Raw genomic sequence first — 21,654 nt, 5'->3', positions numbered from 1 at the left:
CAAAAGCTGGAAGCTCCCTCCTTGGGAAGCACTGACATAGACAGTGATTACAGTTCCCAGCAGATCTTTATTACTTTTATATGTAAGGACTTGCTATATCTTTATCAGTTATCTACTTATTTTTCTTTATTCCTCACTTTTTCCTATTTTTGGATGACATTTTGGTGCCTTTAGAACCAATTACCAGGTTTCCATAGAGGTCTGGTCTCAACATACAATGGTTTCAACATACAATGGTCGTCCCAGAACCAATTAGTATTGTAACTTGAGGGACCACTGTACATAGTGAATATCACTATGCATATATGTGACTGTTGTCCCCAGCAGCCTGTGTAGTGAAGAGAGGGCCCTGCGCACATGATCATGATCATTTTCGGCTTCTCTCTGCAACTACTGTAAGGCTGGGTTCACACTACTGTTTGTAATTACGGTTCCCGTATACGGCTGGGAGGAGGGGTGGGCGGGGCTTAACCGCGGCGCGCCGGTGAAGTCCCCGGTTGTCTTCCTCTGTGTGACAGGCCAAACTCCCACTAGATGCAGACAGTGGAAGAACATTTGCTGTGCCCCCTCTTTACTACACAAGCTGCTGGGGGGAAATAGAATGCTACTGGACAACCAGGGAATGTGCTGCCCCCTTCTCTGGCAACAGGTAGGAGGGAATAGACATTATAAAGATAGAAATAAAAAATAATTATATAAATAAATAAAATAAATGTAAAAAAATTCTGTATTATTAATAATCGGCCACCAATTCATTATGAAAATAATAGTTGCAGCCCTAGAGCAGAGAGGAGGTACACATGTATGATCGCCACTCCATCCGATGGGAGACTCGGGACCCTGTTCTTGAGATCATGGGGGTGGGAGGCAGTCATATACCCTCACAATCATCCCTTATCTTGTGGGTAAGTTATTGTGAACTACAGTGCACATTCCCATTAAAACTTTGAATGTACATTGCGTACATTTTTGGTGCATAATACTTATAATTCCTTCTAGGGATACCCTTTAATAATGGAGACTGCAGTGACCATGTCAGTCCCCATAGTTTCCTGTTAACTGTGTAGTAATATTCGCTGTTGGTAATTTTTAAAAACAGACCATACTGACTGGTGACCCCGCTGAAGTACTAAAGGAAGGACTGTCACTGGAATTTTATGATGCCATGGTGCTTAAGTGAGATAAGTGCCACTTACCATGGTCATACAGAGTGTGCTATTCATGGTCTAGCACAATGTTGGTTGTCAATGCTTCCTACCCAGGTTTCCCAGACCATATGTATGACAGAAGATAGGGAGGGTTAATGTATCGTCTCTGACAAGCTGATAACTGGTAATTACATTCATACGTCATGGTCATTACCTGATTATTACCAGTGTCCTCTGCCTCCAATCTCTTGACTATTTATGTCCCGTTCCCTACCATATCAAAGTACAGTATACAGGACTGCTCATATTAGTCATCTGGATTTATGGTTCATTTTTTCTAAACCAATTCCTACATCCCCTCTATAAACTACATTATAAAGACAAAAGTATCAGGACACCTACACATTAGGGGTTGTCTTAGCTCACTTCTTCTGGCTCCTATGGGACAACTCCTTTAATATTGGTTGCAGGTATAACAGCTTCCACTCTTCTGGGAATAAGATACCGGAGTAGACTTGGAGACGAGGTGTTTGTATGGATTTTCTCCCATTCATCCATTAGAGCATTTGTCAGGCCAGAAACCGATGTTGGATTGGAGAGCCTGGCTCGCATTCTCCGGTCTAGTTCATCCCAGAGGTGTTGGATTAAAGTTAGACAATATCTACCACATCAAATCCACCCAACCCAACCATACCTTTACAGACCTTGTTTCTTGCACGTGTCCACTGCTTCAGACTCCCGTGGTGGCATGATATACACCAGTCCATCCAATGCTTGGTGATATAATGTTTGCAAGCAGCTGCTTGGCACTGAGAACTAGGGATCGACCGATTATCGGTTTGGCCGATATTATCGGCCGATATTCACGATTTTGGACGTTATTGGTATCGGCAATTACCTTGCCGATAATCCGATAATGCCCCGCCCTCCCTGCAACACACCGGCCAGAGACCTCCACCGCCGCTGCCCCATTGCCTCCCCATCCCCGGTTTTATTATTACCTGTTCCCAGGGCCCTGGGTCTACGCTACTTCTGGCTCCTGCTGCGTCCTGCGCTACGCTGTGTACTGCGCAATGACGAGTGACGTCCTCAATGCGACGTCACCGTCAGTGCGCACAGTGACAGTTCAGGATGCCGCTGGAGCCAGAATTAGCGCGGGCCCCGGGAACAGGTAATTATAAATCCGGGGATGGGGAGAGGCAATGGGGCAGTGGCGGTGGTTGGACTAAGGACCGGCAGGGGGAGAGAAGCGGGCGGCGGCAGTCTCTGGTCAGTGGATAGGCGGGGGGGGGGGAGGGGGGCAGTGGTGGTGGTTGGACGGGGCAGGGGGCTGACATAGCCGATAACTTATACCGGAATATCAGTATAAGTTATCGGCTGTAGGCCTTAAAGTCCACATATTATCGGTATCGGCCCTAAAAAATCGATATCGGTCGATCCCTACTGAGAACCCATGCCACAGTTTTTGTGCTGATTGTAGTCCCAGATGAAGTTTGGATTCAGCAGGGGGAGTTGCTGTGGTCCTAAATGCTTCCACCTCTGAATAATACCACTGCATAGGTAGGGGCTGGATTTCATACACCTGCAGCAATGGGACTGAATGATTATCCTGAATTAAATGATAAAGAGGTAAAGCCCAATATGTTTTTCCCTATACAACTATGGAACAGATTTATGAAACTGTGTGAGAGAAAAAGTGGAGGGATTTTCCCACAGCGACCAATCACAGCTCAGCTTTCACTTTACCAGAGCTCCTTAGCTGAGCTGTGATTGGTTGCAGTGGGAAAATCCCTCCACTTTTTCTCTCACACAGTTTGATAGGCCCAGATTTATCAAACTGTGTGAGAGAAAAAGTGGAGGGATTTTTCCACAGCAACCAGGCCCAGATTTATCAAACTGTGTCAAACTGTGTGAGGCTGCATTCACACCACGTTTTTGCAATACAGTTCCTGTATATGTTTTCAATGTGAAAACCGTGTGGAACCGTATTGAAAACCGTATGCATTGACTCTCCATTGAAAACCGTAGCCTACCACGGTTTTTGGTCTGGGTGAAAAACCGTATTTAACAGTATATGTTTTTTTTTAACATGGGTGTCAATGGGAACCATACAGAACCGTATGTGCGTACGGTTCCATCCGGTTTTCACCATACGGTTTTTGACTTTGCATAGTTTTTTTTTTTCTTGAAATTTCAATCAAACAAGTGAAACTATTCGTAATGGAGTGAAAAGTTAAAAACTTATACGTTTTTTTCTTACAATAAAAAACGGATGCAACCGAACATCATTTTTTAAACCATATATATACAGGTTAAAATTTGTACACGTTTTGATACAGTTTAGGGTGGGTTCCCACCACGGTTTTCTATACAGTTTTTGGATACGGTTTAAAAAATAAATAAATAAATAAAAAACGTATGCAACTGTACAGAAAACCGTGCCCATAGACTTTCCATTCAAAACCGTATGAACCATATTGCATACGATTGTCTCCGTTTTTCACACCACACTGTTTTTTACTTTTTTTTTTTCTGGACAGAAAACCGTGGTCTTCCACGGTTTTTGGTCCAGGTGAAAAACCGTATTGACCTGTATACGTTTTTTTTTACCATGGGAGTCAATGGGAACCGTACAGAACTGTATGTGTGTACAGTTCCATCCAGTTTTCACCATACGTTTTTTGACTTTGCACAGTTTTTTTTCTTGGAATTTCAATCAAACAAGCAAAACTTTATTCATAATGGAGTGAAAAGTTCAAAACGTATGCATTTTTTTTTCTTAAAAAACGGATGCAACCGGACATCACTTTTCAAACTGTATACGGTTTTCAACCGTATACAGATAAAACTTTGTACACACGTTTTGATACAGTTTAGTCAGGATTTGAGGAATCGGTTTTTCTTCATAAACCTGAAAAAAAACTGTATTGCAAAAACATGGTGTGAACCCAGCCTAAGGCTGGGTTCACACCACGTTTTTGCAATACAGTTCCCGTATCAGGTTTTTGAAGAAAAACGGATTCCTCAAAACCTGACTAAACTGTATCAAAACATGTGTACAAATTTTAACCCGTATACAGTTAAAAACCATATACGGTTTGAAAAATGACATCCGGTTGCATCTGGTTTTTAAGAAAAAACGTATACGTTTTTAACTTTTCACTCCATTTTGAATAAAGTTTCACTTTTTTGATTGAAATTCCAAGAAAAAAAACTGTGTAAAGTCAAAAACCGTATGGTGAAAACCGTATGGAACCGTATGCACACACAGTTCTGTACAGTTCCTATTGACTCCCATGGTAAAAAAAAAAAACGTATACGGTTTAATACAGTTTTTCAACCGGACCTAAAACTGTGGTAGACTACGGTTTTGGGTACAGGAAAAAAACCTGACAAAACCGTACAGGATGCAAAACGGACACAACCTGATGCATCTTTTGGCATGCGGTTTTCAATGGAGAGTCAATGCATACGGTTTCCAATACGGTTCCATACGGTTTTCACATAGAAAACGTATACGGGAACTGTATTGCAAAAACGTGGTGTGAACCCAGCCTAAGTCAGGTTTTGAGGAATCCAATTTTCCTCAAAAACCCGATACGGGAACTGTATTGGAAAAACGTGGTGTGAATGCATCCTGAGAGGAAAAGTGGCGGGATTTTCCCACAGTAACCAATCACAGGTAAAGTGAAAGCTGAGCTGTGATTGGTTGCTGTGGGAAAATCTCTCTACTTTTTCTCACACAGTTTATGTAAAAACATGATATACACACTGGCATTGTTTGATGACACGTTCCCTTTGTAGGGAACTTTTTACTACACCCAGTGGAGGAATCTTGTTTTTGTGCTGTAGTGTGACAGTCAGTCTTCTAGAAACCTGAGGCCTGGCTACTATCTGTAAGCTAATATTTACTGTAGACATGAATTTGACCTCATTACACTTAATGTTTAGCTCAGCTGTACCAGCTACCTGTTCGGGTGACAAGTCTGCTCCGGTATCTTATGCACAGTAAGATCTGTAGGAGGTGAGGTTATATCCAGCAAATCATTCAATAGCTTGAAAACTCCTTCCTCATCTGACCTACAAAAATAGGACCTGCAGTAAGAAGGATTTTTCGAGAGAGAAGGTCAAGTCTTAGGCTACTTCTACACAACTGTAATAAGATTACATTCTTGCGCCTGTATGAATGTCCTGGTGCAACCACCGGCCTAGTGATAGGGACCTGTGATTCTGTGGTTTTAGATCACTAGACCTGCACTTGGGCTGTAAGAATTTGCCCACAAAATATGCTTGTAAATATGCTTCAATCGTTTTAGTCAAAATCACAAGAACGACCGTTAGGCTAGGTTCAGACTACGGAATTTCCGCCTGCAATTCTGCTTTTTTGCAGGCGGAAATTCGGCTTGCTAAAATGTATAGTGTAGTGAATGGCTTTCCGTTCACAAATTCACACTTCGGAATTTGTGAAGCAGAATTTGTGAACGGAAAATCTGCTTAGAAATTTCCGCCTGAAGAATGGCGTTGCTCTTTCTTCAGGCGGAAATCAACGCGGAACACATTGCAGTCTATTGGAGACTGCAGTGTCTGCACGGTCCTAGCGCCGACTGATTCAGTCAGCGATGGCTGCACTCGGAAACTACGGGCGGAAATTTTCTGCTCGGAGATTCCATAGTCTGAACCTAGCCTTAGGGTAAGGTCAAATTTAGTGGATATGCTGTGGATTTAGAGTTTTCTCATTAAAAATCTCCAGAATTGACAGTGACAGCGGAAGAAATCTGTATTAATTTATGCAGAAATTGACCTACGGCAGGAATGTAAATTCTGCCGTATGCCAGTTTTAACGTCGGTAGCACTGTGGCCAACAGAGATTTGCTATCTCTATAAGGCTAGGGTTACACTAGGACTTTGACCACGGCAGCACAACTAAAGATGACCATCTCAGGTTCCAGGATTCTGCTGCATTTCTGCAAGTGAATGGGTTTGCATTGTGACCTTTGACAGTAGACAAAAAAAAAAAAACACCAAAGGCTAGTGCTTACCCGATAAGAGTACAAAAATAAATCACTTTATTAACATAAGAAGGATATCAAAGTACAGACCCTACACAGCTCATAGTTGCGTAACTACAACGAAAGGGAGCAGATATGCTTGTCCTCAAGGTCCCACATGTCCAATCAATAATAAATGCTACAAGGTGAAAACGGATTTAAAAATGAATTCGGCGAAGAAATATATATATGTGTATGTGTGTATACACAACTACTTATGACTCCTGTATGGTGAAGGAAATGTAGATCTAATACACTGCATAAACAGTGTTAAAGAATTTGAGCAAAGCAACATAAATGCACAATGCTAAAAATAAAGCAAACAAAATGAGAGGTCACGAACACCAATATGCTATAGTGATGCTCAGAATGTACAGTGATCCCTCAACTTACAATGGCCTCAACATACAATAGTTTCAACATACAATGGTCTTGAAACCAGACTCAACATACAAACGTACAGACTGTCCAGATCTGTGAAACGTGTCAATGGCTGGAAGAACCGACCAATCAGAATGGGCATTCACTTGTAAAACCCCTGTATTACTGAAGTGTATGCACTGACTGGTGTCTGGTAGCGCCCCCTACAGTACAGGGAGGTACTACATGTTTTGTACTCTTTACCTGTGCCAGGTGAGGGCGGCTCCATGTTACTTTTTTAGGACACTGTGTATGTACTGTACAGGACACCGAAGAAGCTCCTGTCCTCTACATAGACCAGTGTTTCCCAAGCAGGCTGCTCCCAGCTGTTGCAAAACTACAACTCCCAGCATGCCCGGACAGCCTTCGGCTGTCCGGGCATGCTGGGAGTTGTAGTTTTGCAAAAGCGGGAGGCTCCCTGCTTGGGAAACACTGACATAGACAGTGATTACAGCTCCCAGCAGATCTTTCCTACTTTTTTATGTAAGGATTTTCTTTATATTAGTTATCTACTTATTTTTCTTTAATTCTTACTTTTTCCTATTTTTGGATGACATTTTGGTGCCTTTAGAACCAATTACCAGGTTTCCATAGAGGTCTGGTCTCAACATACAATGGTTTCAACATACAATGGTCGTCCCGGAACCAATTAATATTGTAAATTGAGGGAACACTGTATGATAACAAGGAATAATCACTTAAGAGCACATGGGAGCTGAATACCAAACCTTTCAGATGGAGTTGGCTGCATATACCTAGTAAGGGTCAGAGAAGAACAAGTGGACGTGTACTGCTGGTCTCCTTGACCCTCAAGGGGCCATGACTGCGACCTCACAGTCACCAGAAATCCATCATGGGTGAATTTCTGGTTGTGGTTTCTGCCAATTACTTAGATTAGCTGTGATACAGCACGGAGCATGATGCGGCAATCTATATCCACGTGACACATTTGCAGACAGTCACCATGTAGTCCAGGCTTTAAATAGAAGCGCCATAACAATTGAAGTGATATTCCTATCATAAACATATTAGGCATATCCACAGGGACCATCGCCTGTCAGGTAAATAGGAGTCTTGTTATCCCTTCAAATTGTGGGTGTTTCAGTCTCCAATCGACTGTATAGAGATGGCCAAGTCACAAGAAAGGGACACGGGATCCTGTTCTCTAAGTTGGAAGACCATTATGTAGTGTTTGAGGGGAGAATGTGACAGGGGGAGATGTGAAATGGGAGGAGATTGGACATGAAATGGCGGGATTTCACCATTTATTTATTATATCGCATCACATATCGAAATCGCAATATTTAGGCCCAAAATCGCAATCTCGCATTTTCCCCATATCGTGCAGCCCTAGTTTGACATAAGAAAAACCACACATCCTCTCCTGTTACTAAGTTACATGACTTACATTAATATTATACCGTAACATTTCGAGTCCTTTAGACTAATTTAAACTGCTGAAAAAGTATTTCCAGAAATAAGAGAGATGTCACACAGATCCCTCACCATCTGCAATGTTAGGGTGTCCTTGTATAGCGAATCTAGAGGCAGGGTGGTCAGTGAGGGACATGACACAACATTACACTTCACACCCAGAACCGTAGGGGGATTTTTGAATATGCCTAGTGCACTCCCACCTGATATAAATGTTAGGCCATAAATACCCATTATTGCACAAGTGACATCCGGCTGCTGAGGTGTCATAAAGATTTGGCCAGAATGTGATCTGTGACTTCCATTTGTCTTATGAGTCCACACTATTTATGCGTCTATTCATTAGTGGGCACATCCATGTGTATTTAGGTGTAGACTTCTGCATTTACCTTTGACCCTGACTACGCTAAGTAAATACGAAAACCTCGCCCAACTGATGACACAGGTAACATTTGCTGAAAGACTCTTCTTATTTTCAGAGTTAAGACTTTTAACATGTTTCTCTCCATAAAATGCAAGGATATAATCTGCCAAAGCTGCGGGACGAGAATGCGCTGTGGAATGAAGTTAATGGATTTGGATTAGAACACTTAAGCATGAAGCACACCTAAATATTGTTACACGCTCGATTTTGTGGACCAAATTGTATTTTGTGACATGTTTGTTTGGCCTATATGCTGGGCCTGTCTACTGGGTGTGCAGTTTTATAGTCCGCTTTATAGATGCACCATATGGATATATATATATATATATATATATATATATATATATATATTTATATATATATAATATTATATATATGTTGGTCAATACACATTCTGTGCACTCCCCATGATCCCAAAGTGAGGCACACCACTGCCTATGCCTGGTTGATGAAATACATTCAGTGAAGCCATATGAATGTTTTAATGCATTGTATAAATAACAATTGCCTCATAAAACATTTTCCTCTTTCTCTATAGCAGTAGAAGCACTTCCGATAATACAGGCGCCTGACAGGCCAGTTTCTCTCTAGCGTAAGCATTCATTCAGATCTGCTTCAGTGACTTTGTTAGAAGACTTAAAGGGGTATTTCGGCCTTAACTAACTTTTAACTATCCTGCCCATTATGAAGAATTATGCTAGTCCTACATTTACTTGCTATACCGCTCTGCAGTGGATCGTCTTCTTTTTCATCATTATATGGTCCCCTCAGATCTAGCGTTTCCTTTCAGGTCCTGATGACGTTCGTCTCACAATCCTTTGTGGCTCGAGGCGGCAGCTGGTATTAGGGGGCTTGGCTATTTCAAACCAGCCCGCTGATGACGTTTCCATCTGTACATCCTGACGCTCCGGCGTTTCCTGCATGATTGCCAGATCACGGGACACCGGCACGTCAGGACATACAGATGGACCGCAAACGTCATCAGGAAATACAAGAAATAGCCAAGCCCCCTGATACCAGCTGCCGCCTCAAGCCGCAAAGGATTGTGAGACAAACATAATCAGGACCTGAAAGGAAGAGCTAGACCTGGAGGGACCATATAATGATGAAAAAGAAGACGATCCACGGCAGAGTGGTATAGCAAGTAAATGTAAAACTAGCATAATTCTTCATAATGGGCAGGATAGTTTAGTTAAGCCTGGAATACCCCTTTAAATAATGCCACATTATTTTGCTTTGAAAAATGCAAGATACTTGTCCACTGCATGCTGGACCCCATTGACTTTAATAGGGGCTGTTGTGTTTCCTGCTGATGTTGTTTTAAGGGATTATAACCAGACAAAAAAATAAATACTGCATGCTGTGTTTTTTTTTTTTTGGCCCGGTTATTTAAATGGATTCTGTAATGTAGGCCCCAGAGTCTATCATATGCTCTTTATTCCCTACAAATTTGAATGGGTTCTCTAGTGAAAGAAACATCCAGTGTATGGTGTCAAAGAGTATAATTAATAAAGCTAATTTACTAATATAATGTTATTAGCCATAGTGCAGAGATCTTCCATATCAGCTGTACGTCTCCCTTGTAAGCTGTGACATCACGTCTAAGGGCTGTGAAAGCAGTTTACTCAGTCCCTGTTCTGCCCTCCCCTCCTATCAGCATAAGGGACCAGACCATGGATGTGAAGGGGAGAGCTGGTATTAATGCTCAATAGATTTGACCCATTAGATAAGGCAGCAGAAAGCTATTCTAGGTAACAATAGTTTTCAGAACAGGCTCCCTGCTGCCTTATCTAAAACTAAGTCATAAAACTTATGAGCAGTAATACCAGCTCCCCCTCCCTATTCACATCACTGGTCCATAAACCATAAACAGGTTTTCTTTTGCTGGACTACCCCTTTAATTCAGTGTTTCTCAACCAGTGTGCCTTCAGCTGTTGTAAAACTTCAACTCTCAGCATGTCCAGACAGCCTTTGGTGACTTAATGTATACAACATTACCACTATAGATTTCACCTTAAAGGGGTATTCCAGGAAAAAACTTTTTTATATATATCAACTGGCTCCAGAAAGTTAAACAGATTTGTTAATTGCTTCTATCAAAAAATCTTAATCCTTTCAGTACTTATGAGCTTCTGAAGTTGAGATGTTCTTTTCTGTGCTCTCTGATGACACGTGTCTCGGGAACCGCCCAGTTTAGAAGAGGTTTGCTATGGGGATTTGCTTCTAAACTGGGCATTTCCCGAGACAGGTGTCATCAGAGAGGATTTAGACAGAAAAGAACAACCTTAACTTCAGAAACTCATAAGTACTGAAAGGATTAAGATTTTTTAATAGAAGTCATTTACAAATCTGTTCAACTTTCTGGAGCCAGTTGATATATATATATCCTGGATAACCCCTTTAATGCCACAACCTAACAGTCTCCTGAAGATCTATGTGGTTATAATACAGGAATACATTCCTGGGCCTCCATACTACAGCACCATATGCAGTTCACTGTATACAGCAATATATTATAGAGGCTATGTGCTATTGAACCTGTTTGAGATTCTGGGTACATGGCGGCACAGCATACATTGTGAGTACCATATTACAGCAGCATGCACACTGCCTTATTCACAATTCCTTCTGTTGCCTTGCATATATGTAAGGCTACATTCACACTACGTTTTGGGCATACCGCAGGGAAATTGTCCGCTGACGTATCCCTACCAGACCTGCGCCGCATACCATTCATTTAAATGAGCCGGCCGCAGTCAGCTAGTGACTCCGGTCGGCTCATTTTTGCACCGTATCCGGCTTTGTTGCCGGACAGAAAACCATGAACTGCCGCAGTTTTCAGTCCAGCAACAAAACTGATACAGTGCAAAAAGTTAGTGACTCCGGTCGGCTCATTTAAATGAATGGAATGGGGCACAGGTCCGACAGGGATATGGCAGCCGTATGCCCAAAACGTAGTGTAAATGCACCCTAATCTGTATAATGAGGTATGTGACATTAGTACAGGCTGTGGTGAAACATCTCCTTTCTGCAATATCACAAAGCTGAGCCATCTGAAAGATACAGGATATGACTATACAATGGAACTGCTATATATGCAATCCTCTAATATATATTCATGTGGGTTCAACTGAGTTGAACCTTATTTTTCCAGTGCACCAGCTGTTTACCTCAGTCAGCTGTTCACACAAGGGCAATGTGACCACTCTTTGGTTACTATCCTGCAGGGTAGTCACAGCTTTGTTTTGCTGCTCTCACATAGTAGACTCTGTCAGTGCATTATTATCTCTCTGTCAGGAAAGGGGATGGGACACATTATAGCCCTGTAAATCGATGAGTATCGCTCATTTATCACTTTCTTGGATTCTTTACCTTCTGTCTTAGTAATGTCAATATATCAAATGTATTAATAAGCAGGTTTTTATTGAGCATAGTACGCAAGTAGGTGGGAGAGTGCAGATTTCTTGTAGATATGTTGTAGATATCTGTCCCTTTGGCCATGTTATCCAGTCAGCATAAAGCATGATAGCCCGCTGGGATAAAGTGTTACTTTAAATAAATTACACAAACTGTTATAGGGTCATATTCAACCTTCCTCAGATTTCTGCGGATTAAGATTGGCCAGATGACATGCATATGGTTGGAACTAAGGTGACCTATGGTCACAAAGGCATCTAAAATAAGCACCAAGTTTTACTTGTATTGTACTAAGAACTGGGATCCTACTTGTGCATCAGATATAGGTGCTGTAGTTATATTGTACTATGTTGTGTAGTCATGTCAGAAGTTTTGATCGGTTAGGGTCTTGTTGCTGAGACCTCTTCCAATCACTAGGACAAGTATGGAAAAGTGCTAAGCCAAGCACTTCATCCTACTTTTTCTATTGATCGGTGGAGGTTCAGTGTTACTATCATTTTCCTTAAATGATAGTAACACTTTAACTATTATGTGTAAAGGTGGTATAGTTTGAGTGTACACATTGTTTCTGTGTATACTTAGTCTGAGCTCCACTGCATTCATGAGCTGCGGCGTTCCTTAGCTTCCACCCTATGCTCTGCACTCACCTTTGCTTACATATAGGTTTTGCATACGTGAAGATCTTGCCTTTTAAGACAAGTGTGTAATATCCTGTTTTTAAGTGTCATTGTCATTTGAATAAACTTTTGACATGCTGTCCAGATATGTATTTACCAGGCCATAACTTGCAATGGCAGTGTGTCTCAGGAGTGATCTAAACTTTTGACACGTCTGGACAACATATCCAAAGTTTACTTAAATGACAGTGACGCTTTAAGCTGAAGTTCTCAATTTCTTCAGTGCGGAAGCAATATTAGCCCTGGCGAGGTTCCAGCCCTACTGTTGTGACTAGAGGCCTTATACAGAGGAAATATGGACCCTTAGGCTATGTTCACCTAGCGGAATTTTTGATCGGAATATCGCAGGAATATTTTGCTCGGAAATTCTGTTGCAACAGAGTACCTTTTGATTTAAAGGATACCTCCTGTATGTACAAATTATCCCCCTGTCCTAAGGATAGGGGATAAGTGTTAGATTGCTGGGGCCCCCGAGACCTCCCAAATGGAATGGGCATTTTCGGCCACCGCTGGAAGCAGCGGCCAACACGCCCCCTCCATAAAGTTCTATGGCAGAGCCAGAGCGCTGCTTTCGGCAATCTCCGGCTCTGCCATAGAACTATATGGAGGGGGCATGTCGGCTACAGCTTTGTGCTGTGGTTGAAAATGCTTGTTTCATGCAGGGAGCCGGGGCTCTATTTGAGAGACCGTGGGGGGCCCCAGTGGTCGGACCCCCCGCAATCTAACACTTATCCCCTATACTATAGGGATAGGGGATAATTTGTACATCCCAGAGTTCTCCATTAAGTGGGATTCTGCTGCACTGTGCACATGGAGGAATTTCTGTGGCAGATGTTTCGGCCACAGAATCCCGATTCCAGCGTCAGAAGAAATATTGAACTGGTTCAAAGTTTTTGTGGATTTTCCTCAGAAATCCATTGCTGTCTATGAACAGGGCGTAATTCCGAGCAGTCATAGCATGACCGAAACAAGCATATGTAACTGAGAACAGCGTCTTGTTTTCCAGGCAGACATTCTGCACACATTCCGCTGTGTGAACATAGCCTAAATGAAGGAAGTGGTCATCTTAATTTGGAACCTAATGTACATTTTATATATATTAAAGACACAGTTTAATTGTTGTATAACTCCAAAACTCTGCATGTCCATCTTGCATGTTGTTTTATACAGCCATGCTGCTCCGGTGCAGGTGGTAATGGTCGCACCCTATAGTGCCAAGGGCAGCACAATTAGCCGCGGCTTTTTGTTAAGAAATGATCTGGCCGTCCTTTTATCCTGTAATGGATACGTGTTGATAAGGCTTGGCAGTGACAAATGTCACATCATTTATCCTAATGAAATTTGGAGCGAGGATAGAAGCAACCCAGTATGACCCACCACAAAGTGATCCTCTCTCAGCAAATTGTCTAATGTAATTCCTCCTGTCAATCAACGCTCTATTAAGTGGCTGGAATAAAGAGGATATGATATCAAGGGGCAGGATTGTTTTCATTTATCATAGGGATGGGGCTGGCTGCACTATTGAAGCCTCTTAGTTATTGCTTCATTAACTTCTATTTTTGTACAGGTCAAAGGGCAGTCCCACCTGCTCGAAAGGTGAAGTGTGTAAGGAGTAACTTGTGGAGGATGGGCCACGGCCATGTGCAGTCTACAGAGCCATTTTTCTTTTTTTTTATTGATTACAACTTTATGTAATATATTAATAGTATTCTTCTGTCACAGTACTGACAGATACATGGGCACACTTTGCCAACTCCCTGTCACTACTCCTCTTGCATCTAGCTACTTTGCTCATGGGCCACAAATGCCCCTGACCTTCCCTAATACCAGTGTGCCCAGCCTTTTATGGAAACCTTCCCGCAATGGTCTGACCCTGAGAAACTGATCCTTAGGGTTTTTGCTGTCTACAAAGATGTATGCTCCTGCCTCTTCTATTACCAACCTGACCTGCACTTTTGGTTACTTCTAACCGTCTTCTGTCCTTCCTCAGCTCTGCCATTTATGACCATACTTTGTCTTCTTCAACCCTTGCACTACCTCACAACTCCATTCTGCCTGCTTGGTACTGTGCCCTGGAGTAGAGCACTGCATCAGGATTGAGATCCTGCAGGTCCAGGGTGTTAGCAGGTGGTCACAGAACATTCAGCGGGTCTCGCAAAATCCTGTGCAGTCCCACTAACCTCTGAAATGGCACAAGGGGATTATGAATTGGCAAAACAAAATGTTTGTGGGAGCAGGCAGGATTGGACACATGTTGCGGGAGCGGGATTAAGGGAGCGGGATTAAGAAAACAGTCCCACACATGGCTCTACCCTGGTTACTACTCCTCATCTACGTGCCAGTTGTTGCAAACAATTATTACTTTGGGGGTAGTGACCTCCTTACAGGGGTTAAATGGGCACTGTCATTAAAATAATTTTTATTGCATATATTACAGCAAGTAAAATAAGATTTATAATTTACTCCCTGTAAAATAAAAATGTCTTTTTATGCCACTTTCATGGCCTTATAAATTTGGCCTCTAGGGGGTGTCTGCTCAAAAACCCAGACTTTGGTCTCTAGGCAGAAGACCAAACTCAACAAGTGCTGTCTGGCCATAGGCAGTGAATAGCACTCGCTCTCCCTGTTTCATACACAGGCAGAGAGCGAGTGCTATTCACTGCCTATGGCCAGACCGCACTTCCTGAGTTTGATCTCTGGCCAGGAGACCAAAGTCTGTGCTTATGAGCAGACAGAATGCGATCTGGACCAGAAGGGAGACCCTTAGTGGCCAGATTTATAAGGCCATGAAAGTGGTATAGAAAGTATAAATCTTATGAATTTTACCGGCTATATCATATGCAAAAACAATTATTTTAATGACAGTGCCCATTCAAGGATGCCCATAAACTTTAGACAAATGTTAATTTTTAAAGGTTTGTCACAAGGTCTAAAATGTATGGTATCGTCCTTACTTTCCTTCAACAGGTGATGTTGGGGGAGAGAGGCATTTAGATTTCTGCCCATATTGTTCCAGAGTAGTCTGCCTGCGGCTTCATGTTTGGCCGTTTGACCGCATTAACTTCAATTCCTTAAGGCTATGTTCACACCACGAAATGTCTGCACAGAGAATCTCTGTGTGGACATTTGGCAAACTGCGGGCACCGGCATAAACATGTTGGCGCTAGTACCCACAGGAATGTGCTGTCTCATAGATGGTTATGCATTCCGTGCAGAGACCGCAGAAAGAATGAACACGTTCATTTCCGTGGCAATGATCATTTGGCTGCATTAAGTGTTCATGTGTTTGTAACAGGGTGGGCAGCCATACACGAAGAGTAGCTCTCACTACTGAAGACCCAACATTACTTTGCATTACATAGACAGACTGTTGATCTCCATTGATATTCTGGGCAAATGGGGCCTGTTGTCATAAAAATCAGTTTTCCAAACCAGAAAAGCCCTTTTAATGCAGTAGACATTGTACCGAATCACTGAAGTACAGAAGTGTATGTGAAATATTACACCTCTAAAATTTACTGTTGCATTTGTTTCCTCTCAGCTGGTGATTTTTAAGGTCATTTTAGAGGAATTTGCTTTTAGCCACAGCAGTAAACAGATCTGCGGCCTGTAGATGCAGCGTAACACAAAAGCCTTTAAACCTCACACAAAGCTCCGGCCACAACATCAAGTCATTTTCAGAGGCTTAAGCAGAACAAGCTTATAACATTGGAGCAAGTCCAGTGTCTATCTGTATTGATGTGAATTTACCGAGTGCGTTATGTCGTATAGAAAAGACTGCATTCCAAGGCTGAGAAATTAATCTAGGGGTTTTTTACATTTTAGTTTATTATACATTCCGATGCTTTTCTCGTTTTTCTGTGTGTATCATTGGAGTTTGTATGTTGCATCTTTTTTAGCCACATCTGTTATTTATGTCTGAAAACTCAGTATGGCTTCCATTAGTAGCCATACTGATTAATGCACCACTGCAGTTACTATGCTAGTATTTTCCAACCAGGGTGCCTCCAGCTGTTGCAAAACAACTCTCAGCATGCCCGAACAGCCAAAGACGGTCTGGGCATGCTGGGAATTGTAGTTTTGCAACCGAGTAGAACAGAGCTGGAATAAGTGGGCACACTGCCCAGCTGAGAGCTTCTGCTCCTTTATTTTAGCGATCAGTGGGGGTCTCCTTACCTGGACCCCCACACCAAGCAAAACTTCTGATACGTTAGGCCTGATCGCATGAGCATGTTACATGGGTGTTTGTGCGTCTGCATAGACATAAGATCTGGCTCAATTGTGGGTTATCAAAAATTTAGTCAGGTTGGGATACAAAAATATGTAAAAAATAAATAAAAAAAAACCTCTTGTGAATCCGACCTTACTATGAGTTTGTTGAATGGTATCTTGTAGGGTTTATTTACACTACATTATCCTGCACATTAGGGCTGTTCCGATATCGGTTTTGGGGACAGATACTGCACTTTTGCACGAGTACTTGAACTTGTGCAAATGCCCCAAAACATAATCCGATACCTGCTTGCGGGACCCCCCACCACCACCACCATCTGGTATCACTAAGATGTGGTAGACCTGCCACACACTGCGGGTGGATTAAAAAGGGGCCAGTTTGGAAGACTGTCCGAGCCACCCACTCTCTAATCCGCTCGCTAACTCAATGACACTTGTCCCTGATCTCCCGGCCAGCGAGCGCTCTCAATGTAGCTTCAGGCTACGGCCTGTGTCAGTAACGTCACCTGACCTCTGTACTGACGGTCCAACCCTCAGGATAGCTATCACGCCCCCTCCCATAGGCTTGTATTGAGGGGCGGAGCGTGACGTCGCACGCCGCCCGCCCTGTGGTCGCTGGTAATCAGTCCCGGAGCGAACACGCTCCGGGTACTGATTACAAACGGGGTGCTGCGTGCAAGATCCCGGGGGTCCCCAGCGGCGGGACTCCCGCGATCAGGCATCTTATCCCCTATCGTTTGGATAGGGGATAAGATGTCTAAGCACCGGAGAACCCCTTTAACCCCTTAAGGACTCAGGGTTTTTCCGTTTTTGCACTTTAGTTTTTTCCTCCTTACCTTTTAAAAATCATAACCCTTTCAATTTTCCACCTAAAAATCCATATTATGGCTTATTTTTTGCATCACCAATTCTACTTTCCAGTGACATTAGTCATTTTACCCAAAAATGCACGGCGAAACGGAAAAAAAAATCATTGTGCGACAAAATCGAAAAAAAAAAACGCCATTTTGTAACTTTTGGGGGCTTCCGTTTCTACGCAGTGCATATTTCGGTAAAAATTACACCTTATCATTATTCTGTAGGTCCATACGGTTAAAATGATACCCTACTTATATAGGTTTGATTTTGTCGCACTTCTGGAAAAAATCATAACTACATGCAGGAAAATGTATACGTTTAAAAATGTCATCTTCTGACCCCTATAACTTTTTTATTTTTCCACGTACGGGGCGGTATGAGGACTCATTTTTTGCGCCGTGATCTGAAGTTTTTATTGGTATGATTTTTGTTTTGATCTGTCTTTTTGATCACTTTTTATTCATTTTTTAATGTTATAAAAAGTTACCAAAATACGCTTTTTTGGACTTCGGAATTTTTTTGCGCGTACGCCATTGACCGTACGGCTTAATTAATGATATATTTTTATAGTTCGGACATTTACGCACGCGGCGATACCACATATGTTTATTTATTTTTTTTTTTACACTGTTTTATTTTTTTTATGGGAAAAGGGGGGTGATTCAAACTTTTATTAGGGAAGGGGTTAAATGACCTTTATTAACACTTTTTTTTTTACTTTTTTTTTGCAGTGTTATAGGTCCCATAGGGACCTATAACACTGCACACACTGATCTCTAATGCTGATCACTGGCGTGCATTAACACGCCTGTGATCAGCATTATCGGCGCTTGACTGGTCCTGCCTGGATCTCAGGCACGGAGCAGTCATTCGTCGATCGGACACCGAGGAGGCAGGTAAGAGCCCTCCCGATGTCCGATCAGCTGTTCGGGACGCCGCGATTTCACCGCGGCGGTCCCGAACAGCCCGACTGAGCAGCCGGGATACTTTCAGTTTCACTTTAGAAGCGGCGGTCAGCTTTGACCGCCGCTTCTAAAGGGTTAATACCGCACATCGCCGCGATCGGCGATGTGTGGTATTAGCCGCGGGTCCCGGCCGTTGATTAGCGCCGGGACCCACGCGATATGATGCGGGATCGCGGCGCGATCCCGCTTCATATCGCGGGAGACGGCGCAGGACGTAAATATACGTCCTGCGTCGTTAAGGTGTTAAATGGTCACAGAGCATTTGATAAATTTTGTGCAGGTCACATTTTCTGAAATTTCTCTCTTCACATACACCAAAAAGCTAAGTCTGAGCTGGTGTAGTTTTAGAGACTTTTCAGTGGCTTTGCGCCTTTTTTTGGGTCTTCTCACAAAAAGGCACAGTTCATAAAACCTGTCCATATCATGTCTGTTGCCAAAATCAGTGGATTGCAACTCAAAATCAGCAGAAATGTGTAAACCAAAAGGCGCAAATAAACCCTGCTTGCGCCGTTTGTAGACATAAAAAACAGTCTAAAGACAATGATAAATGTCAGCCATTGTCTCCTATCCTATGGATAGGCAGGTAATTTCCCTGTCCCACCCCCCACATACTAAAAGAACATATCTTTCGGCCAGCTTTCCCAGTCTCCTGTAGAGACTACATGTGAAGAGACTGGGAAATCTGGGTGGCAGGCAGGACACAGTGCCCTTTGAGAAGTCAAAAAGTAAAAAAAAAAGAAAAAAATTAATTCAAATTTTTTTTTTAATATATATAAAATAACATTTCCTTAATAAAAACTTAACACTCCCATAAAAAAAACCCTTTATAAAAAAAAAAACTGTCACATGACATTAAAAAAAAAAAAAAAAAAAGCATCGATAATTGTTATCGACTGGTACTTAAATAAAGTATCGATACTCGTACTGTGTTTTAAAAATAAAAATTGGTATCGGGACATCCCTTCAGTGCATATTTGATGTGCAGTGTTTCAAGCTGCAGATTTCAATGTAAACTAAATGACTAAACACAGGATCAAATATGCAGCTTGAAAACCTGCGGATCAAATATGTACAGGAGATACAGTACGTGTGAAAAGTCCCTTAAAAATAATGTGACTCTTATAACGTCTCCCTCTTTCACCTTATGTCGTCAGGAAATAGTTAATCATCTTAACAGATTTTTTTCAAGTAGGGAAAGAATGCAGTAAATCATCTTCGTAGGCATAGAGATTAATAGGTTCAGTAAAAGATTATTGATTTACATGACGCCTTTTATTGTGTTATGGCTTGTAATGAATTTGGCTCCAAATAATTTCCATTGTAAATGTCATCTTCACTGGTATACCAGTCTCTAAATGCTTCTAATAATACATGATATATTTAGTTTGCTATGTCCTGCATACCTGTTGCCTATCTGGGGGGCCATGAGGTGGCCGGGGGCCACTATGAAAGCTGTAATGGTGGATATTGGCCAGTAGATGGATTGTTCCAGTCTTAGGAATTAAAGGAGTATTCCAGGCAAAAACATCTTATCCCCTATCTAAAGGATAGGGGATAAGATGTCTGATTGTGGGGGCCTGCTGCTGGGACCCCAGAAATCTCCCTGTAGCACCCGCATTCTATGCAGGGCTGCTTCTCCAGTTTCGGAGACCTCCGGGACTGGAGATGTGACGTTATGAGGGGGCGTGGCGGGACGTCACGTTTCCAGTCCCTGAAACCTGGAGGTTTCCAAACAGGGAGATCACGATGGGTCCCTTGCGATCAGGCATCTTATCCCCTAGACCTCTTATCCCCTAGACATCTTATCCTTTGGATAGAGGCTAAGATGTTTATGCCCAGAATACCTCTTTAATGGCTTCTCCCCACTCCAGTTTTTCAGGTAAACTTAGGAACACCATCATAAAGCTGGGTTCACTTGGCAGAATTTCCTCACTGAATTTCCTCTAGTTCTCCATGCAAAAACAATGGCACACAAGTAATTTGAGGCGAATTCTGCAAAAACATTGAACCTGCAGAATTCAGCACAGAGCCCCATTAAAATAAATGGGAGTCTGAATTCCGTCCAGAATCTGTGTGTTGAGTGCACAGAAATACGGAATCTAAGTGGAAAAACTGAAATTATACGTGTGAACATAGCCTAAAGGTAGGGTCACACGTAGCATATAGCGTGAAATCTCTGTAATATGCACTCCAGAAATTGGCAAAACCTATGTGTGCCTATTTTTCATGAAAAATCAGGAAGACAGAAAATCAGGAAGCCAGAATGTGGACCTAACCCCATTTAGGTGATAAGATGTCTCACTGCGGGGGCCCTGCCACTGGTGACCCCAGTGATCTTATATTCGCCACCCACCTGTTTGAGCTGCACGCCGCGGTGCCAGCTCACAAACAGCCGGGTGGCGACCACGAGACCGGAGTATCGTGATGTCACCCCCTGCTATGCAAGTCTATGGGAGGGGGCATGACGGCCGTTACGCCCCCTCCCATAGACTTGCATAGTGGTGGCGGGGGGTGACGTCACACGGGGGCGGAGTCGTGATGTCACAATACTCCGGCCCCGTGGTCGCCACTTGGCTGTTTGTGAGCTGGCACCGCGGTATGCAGCTCAAACAGATGGGTGGTGAATACAAGATTGTGGGAGTCCCCAGCGGCGGGACCCCCGTGGTGAGACATCTTATCCCCTATCCTTTGGATAGGGGATAAGATGTCTCAGGGCTGGAGTACCCCTTTAACATGGCTAATCTACATCTACAGCAAAACCAAAAGTAGTAAAATACACACTTTCTTATTCCCAAAGGGATAAGGGGGGAGATTTATGAAAACCTGTGTAGAGGAAGGGTGGTGCAATTGCCCATAGCAACCAATCAGATTGCTTTTCAGAGGCCTTTTTAAAATAAAAGAAGTAATCTGGTTGCTATTGGCAACTGCACCACCCTTCCTCTACACGGATTTGATAAGTCTTCCCCAATGCCTCTAGCATATGGCACCCAACAAAACCCCTGCAGTACAATGGAGACCCTGCAGCTCTGT

At 42.7% G+C, this 21,654-nt stretch overlaps 1 protein-coding gene across 2 annotated transcripts in view; it reads left to right on the top strand.

The window, feature by feature from the left end:
• NT5C2 (5'-nucleotidase, cytosolic II) overlaps positions 1–21,654 on the top strand; it is a 111,300-nt gene that overhangs the window by 5,260 nt on the left and 84,386 nt on the right. The window contains exon 1 of one of the 2 annotated variants that reach the window (XM_056529661.1): positions 9,039–9,066. The exons of the other annotated variant lie outside the window; for it this stretch is intronic. The gene's annotated coding sequence lies outside the window, so the exon portion shown is untranslated. Of the gene's footprint in view, positions 1–9,038; positions 9,067–21,654 lie in introns of those variants that run through there. 2 annotated transcript variants of the gene reach the window in all.

The sequence above is a fragment of the Hyla sarda genome, chromosome 7 (genome assembly GCF_029499605.1).
Source record: "Hyla sarda isolate aHylSar1 chromosome 7, aHylSar1.hap1, whole genome shotgun sequence".
Taxonomy (NCBI): Eukaryota; Metazoa; Chordata; class Amphibia; order Anura; family Hylidae; genus Hyla; species Hyla sarda.
Note: the sequence above shows the minus strand (reverse complement) of the source record. Positions and strands in the feature narration are given on the sequence as shown.